This window comes from Mytilus edulis, chromosome 7 (assembly GCF_963676685.1).
Source record: "Mytilus edulis chromosome 7, xbMytEdul2.2, whole genome shotgun sequence".
Classification (NCBI taxonomy): Eukaryota; Metazoa; Mollusca; class Bivalvia; order Mytilida; family Mytilidae; genus Mytilus; species Mytilus edulis.
In genome coordinates, this window is record NC_092350.1 from 41269520 (window position 1) to 41275519 (window position 6000).

General features: G+C 29.6%; 1 long non-coding RNA gene across 1 annotated transcript; it reads left to right on the forward strand.

Annotated features, from left to right (window-relative positions):
- Positions 1 to 480: 480 nt before the first annotated feature.
- LOC139481470 (uncharacterized) lies at positions 481 to 1593 on the forward strand. The gene is made up of 2 exons (XR_011654623.1): positions 481 to 593; positions 1394 to 1593. It is a non-coding gene; the product is annotated as an uncharacterized lncRNA (long non-coding RNA).
- Positions 1594 to 6000: the final 4407 nt, after the last annotated feature.

Below are 6000 nucleotides of genomic sequence, written 5' to 3' on the forward strand. Positions count from 1 at the left end.
AATATTTGAAGACATATGTGAGGACGTTATAGCCGATTTAAAATTGACTGAAATGGAGAAGGATGCTCTTGACAAAAACACATCCGTGTATCAAAACAAAGTGTTTCTACTGAAATATTTAGTCCACACTACGATGATGACATGAAACTTGCACTAGACTTTAATAAAGACTTTTTGTTTATGTAATTTATACATGTTTCTCGTTTTTCGTTTTTTTTTATATAGATTAGACCGTTGGTTTTCCCCTTTGAATGGTTTAACACTTGTAATTTTGGGGCCCTTTATACAAGCCTTTATAGCTTGTTTGGTGTGAGCCAAGGCTCAGTGTTGAAGGCCGTACCTTGACCTATAATTGTTTACCTTTATAAATTGTTATTTGGATAGAGAGTTGTCTCATTGGCACTCATACCACATCTTCCTATACCTATTTAAGTTTTGGAAATTTTGCATTGACATTAATATTGATGGGACCTCTACAGAAAAAGAAGCCTCCTCCTCAAATGTTGTCAACACCTTTAACAAAATGATGGGAGCCAGTCAAGCTGTCAACAAATTTTCTAAGGGAAAAGAAGAAGCTATTAACAAGTTAACAGGTATGCATAATAGTGACCGTCCCAACATCTATTTCTTGCAAGCAAAGGTAGACTTTTTTAGGATAAGGAGAGTCTCCTCACCTTTGTTTGCATTCCTTTTCTTGCAAATTTTCAAACCCCTTTACCTAAATTCCCTAATGATTTCCTTATGCCCTTACTTATTTAACCCGTGGCCTGAAACATGTGAAAGCAATTGATTTAAATTAATCATTTGGTCCCTAATAAAAGCAGATCACTCCACACTAGTCTTTTTAAAGCAGACAGCCCATGCATACTTCTCTAAATAGTGGTAACTGTTCGAGAATCAAGAGCATTGGACAGACTGCTAACCAAGTATGACTACTGTTGGGGATCTGTTATCACACCTGAAGGTTTGCTTTTATAGTATTACCAAAATATATTCTTTTCATTTTTAATATATAATAACATTGTCTTGCATAGCATGATTTTGTGACCCAACATTGAATGACATTTCCACATTTAACAAACACTCTCAGTTGATTGTATTTTATATGCATGTTCCATTGAGTTATTCAGTGTTTGATATGGGTTCAATGTTCAAATCCTTCTTTCAGTGGAAAATTGCATACTTCAATGAACGGTTTAAACTTCATTCTACTAGAACACATTCTGACGTTGAACTTGGACAGATTTCTGACAGATTATACTGCTTAATATAATAAACAGAAGGCTCAGTATTTTAGACATGTTCTTCATTGAAAATTCCCAATATATATATACAAAGTACTCTAGGATATTATTTTTTATTTATTAAAGATCTCTGTTGTTCTTTATTTCAGGTGATGCTGTTGAAGGCGTGGTGAATGTGCACCTACAAATAGACTGTGATGTACACATGTGGAATTTCCGTATTATGACTCTACCGTGGCACAGCCCGATATATGTGCCTCCTGTGCAGCTGTGGGGGCAACAAAGACTGTGTCATTATTGGAAAATTACCACTCAAAAGAAACCCAATTAAATAAACTATTTCAAATTATACATAGAGTTTTATTTAATAAGTCTGACATGAGGAAACTGATAGCTTAATACACTCTAGAATTTAAAATACAGCCCTATAATGATGGTTTGTAATTTCCTATTTACAAGTACCAAAAAAAAAATAATTTACCAAAAAAATAAAATAATTTACCTACCTACCTACCCTCACCTGACTTGATAGGCTCGGGTTTGGGGAAACAAACAATTATTTATTTTTGGCCTTAACATACAATTATTTAAGTTTTCAATAATGTAGAATTATTATTAATGTATTTCAAACCATATTAGGAATTGATTCAAATATGTGACACAACAATGTTAAAACCTTAACATTTTCTTGATTATCACTTCTATTTTGTATAAAACAAATTAGTGAACCAATTGAATTATGTTCACTCAGGTGTTCGTAAAAAGGATATAGTAATATTCAAGGTCAGTATTTTTCAAAGACGGTCATGGTGAAAAGGAATGTCAGAAGAACATAAGACTTTTGAAAAATAACAGATATTTGTGGCATAAAAAACTGATCATTTGGACCAGTTTCATTGAAGCACATATGCATACTGAATATCATTCATTTATTGACAAATTATGTCTAATGTTTAGACTATTCAACTTATGATAATGCTTTTTTCTTTCAGAAAAACATTTTGAACAAACAATTGAAATTATTAAGTAAGGCTTATAAAATGATAAGTATAGAAAATAATACACTGGTGTAAATAAATGGTCCAGACATTAATTGATAGTTTTTTCTTGAATAAAAATACACTGTTTGTTATAATTTTAGTACACTTTTACTAGTTCAATCCATAATGAGATCTCTATTTATAGCTAGTATCTGACCCTGAACTAGTACACATTTGTTTTAGGGGCCAGCTGAAGCCCACCTTGGGTTGCAGGACTTTCTCTCTGTGTTGAAAACCCTTTGGTGGCCTTTGGCTGTCTGCTGCTCTATGGTTGAGGTGTTGCCTCTTTTACATATTCCCCATTTCCATTCTCAAATTTATTTGGGAAATTTTGAAATATAGACAAAAGAATTTAAAAGATTGAAAGACAAATCTCATTTCAGTTAACATCATCATTGTTTGTTTAAACTGCAATGTAAAAATCATTCAAATGCAATGTTTATTTTATTTTGAATATTTTTCATATTATGCACGACTTATTGTGATATTGTAAATACTATTGACTTTTTAAAATTTACTATGTTTTTTATACTTGTTATATTATTATGACTGATTTTTGTTTTAGAAATCAAAAGTGTTAAAATATGTTTACGAATATAATCAAATTATGTTTATTTCTTTATTTATTTCACAGATTTTATTCATTTTACAATATTTTTTGTTTTATATATGAGCACAATATTTTGTGATTTAATAATCTATTTGAGTGAATTAGTAAATGGATCGTAGATTTGTGTGGACCAGTTAGTGCTTTTAACCTTAACAGTCTTGTAAATAATGTAAATTTATTATTATATTATTATATTATAATATTCATGGGATACTGATTTATTTATTTTTTTAGGTTATATGTGAACCACAAATTTGAATATTAAAATAAAATAACAAGTTTCCTTTAGGCTAGCTTGATAATATCTATGTGAAAACCACCAAATAAAATATTCACTTAATTACAGTTTTTCTTGAATCCACAAATTTAAACCCTGAATATATTAAACAAATCCACAGTAGTATAAATACTTTAGTTAAGTTAATATATATTATTTAGTTCAATGGAGTAGAACAATGATAAATGAGTATGCAGACAATTATCAAACAATTTATCCCTGTATTGCACTGAGTTCTGTGCTTATTGCTGTATTTTTGTTTATTCTACATTTGCTAGAGGCAAAGGGGAGGGTGAGATCTCACAGAATATTATGTGCTTGTCTAAAGTCAGGAGCCTCTTAATCTGGCCTTTGTAAGTCTTGTATGTTTTTAAATTTAAGTTTTTTTGATATGTTTAGGAGTTTGGTGGGATGTCCATTTCCATTAAATTAGTACACATTTTGTTTAGGGGTCAGCTTAAGCTTGTTTCCAGATGTAGGGTTATCTTGCTGTGTTGTAGATCCATTGGTGGCATTTGACTGTTTTCTGCATTTTAGTCAGGTTGTTGTCTCTTTGACACATTCCCCATTTCCAATTTTTTTCAAAAAAGAAAACTACATTTACAGTGGCTTTTAATACATAAGTATCATTTACCAATCTCAACCCTTTGCTCCTTGGGTCTTTAACTGGTGGTACTAACATAAGGAAATAATAATAAAACAGGAGTGGGGGGTAACTAGTTTTAGAAATGCATTAATTAATTGATCAATGTTAGATCAGCTAGTACATTTAATAAGTGAAACGGTATTTTCTGTATCTAGGAAATTTGGTTAATTTTCTGTGAAATGGTTTTGACGGATAATTATCTATTATTTAGTAACATGTTCAGGATAACAATGAGGAGTTATTATAAAATTAGTAAAGTTCCACACCTATATGATGCTTCCATGCAACTGGTTGTAACAACATGTCAATTAAACAATTGAGGTGTAAACAATTTATAGAAATGCATTGATATTTATTGATAACACCTAGTATATATAATAAGTGAAACATTGATTTTTTAATGGTATTTACTGTATCTAGAAAATTTCATTATTCTGTAAAATGGGTTTGATGGGTAAATATTAATTTACTAGTGACATGATAAAAATAACTGTGAAAAGTTGTTTTATAATCAGAAAAATACCAAATCGACATGTTACTTTTATGCAACTGGTTGTAACACCATGTCAATTAAACAGGTGAGGTGTTAACTAATTTGAGAAATATATTGATCTATGTGGAAGCGCCTAGTACATAATTCCATTATTATTCCGTGAAATGGTTTTGATAGGTAATTATTAATTATCTAGTTACACAATCAAGATAACAATGAAAAGTTGTTTTATAATCAGAAAAATACCAATCTTCATGTTACTGTTATGTAACTGATTGTAACACCATGTCAATTAAATGGTGGAGGTGTGAACTAGTTTGAGAAATGTATTGATCAATGTGGGAGCACCTAGTAAATAATTCCATAATTCTTCTGTGAAATGGTTTTGACGGGTAATTATCAATTATTTAGTTACATGATCAAGATAACAATGGGGAGTTTTATAATCAGAAAAGTTCTAGATTTACATTAAAAATTGTATACAACATTTGTGTTGCTTTCTGGCACCTGTTAAAGACTTTTTCCCGTTTTCTTTTCTTGATATTTTTGCCGCAAATAATCCTAACATCATGTATTTAAAACATAATTTATATTTTCTATTTACACATATGGCAGAAATTAAGTGTTTTGTGGCAGGTATCATTACTTAATCCATAGTTGAATACATGATGATTTTAAAACCAATATTCACTTATGTAGTAATCATAATATTAACAATGCTAAAAGTCTTGCTATTTTTTATTTTTTTTTTATTATGAATTGATTTTAAAAGGATACATCGATAACTTATCAACAGTATCTTAATATTTGCTGTATTTTCCTCTTGCAATTAAAAGCATAATACCCATACATCTATGCTTTGTTTTAGTATTTTGAAACTCATTATATCACCCAAAATCCTCTTTCCACAAAAAACCATAATTTTGTTTTTAATTTTGTTTTTTTTTTACCACTGAGACGATTATGTAGGCCATTGGAAGTACAATATTAAAAGGAAAATAAAAGAAGACATCATAAAATCCGTCCACACAACATTTTTGTACTTTTATTGTTAAAGAAAACAAATGATATTTACCAGTTTTATATATATTTGTAATTGATTCGTGAAGTACAGTTTACTTTCGATAAACACACTTGAAAGAACACAATGCTTTGTCTAATACTGTAAATTCTGAAATTATTTCGATGTTTTTATTATTGCAAAAAATGTGACGGTTATAATCACAATAATTTAAACCTCACATTTTGATTTTCTTTATATAAATTAAACAGTATTTTTTTCAATATGGCAAAAATTAAAACCACATTTTATTCTAAAATGACAAAATTGCATTAATATATGCACACACTAAATCCTGAATTTACGGTATAAAGAAGTGGAGTTTTAGTAAAAAAGTGAATTTATTGATAGATCTAAAGCAGAGTACGTTGTCTTAGGGACAAATACATTATATTCACATCGCAATATCCATTCTCCATCAAAACCATTTGACCTAGGACCATTTATTAGCACAATGGTAAACATATTAACTGAAATCTATAAAAAAAAAAAATGGGAAATAGAAGTATTGAGAAAAAACTGAACATAAGATATTTTTGCATCTTAATATGTCAGCATAATAAGACAAAAGGTTTAAAAAGGTATCAGTGGAAATACCATACATTTGATTCCTTTGTAAACCTAATATAG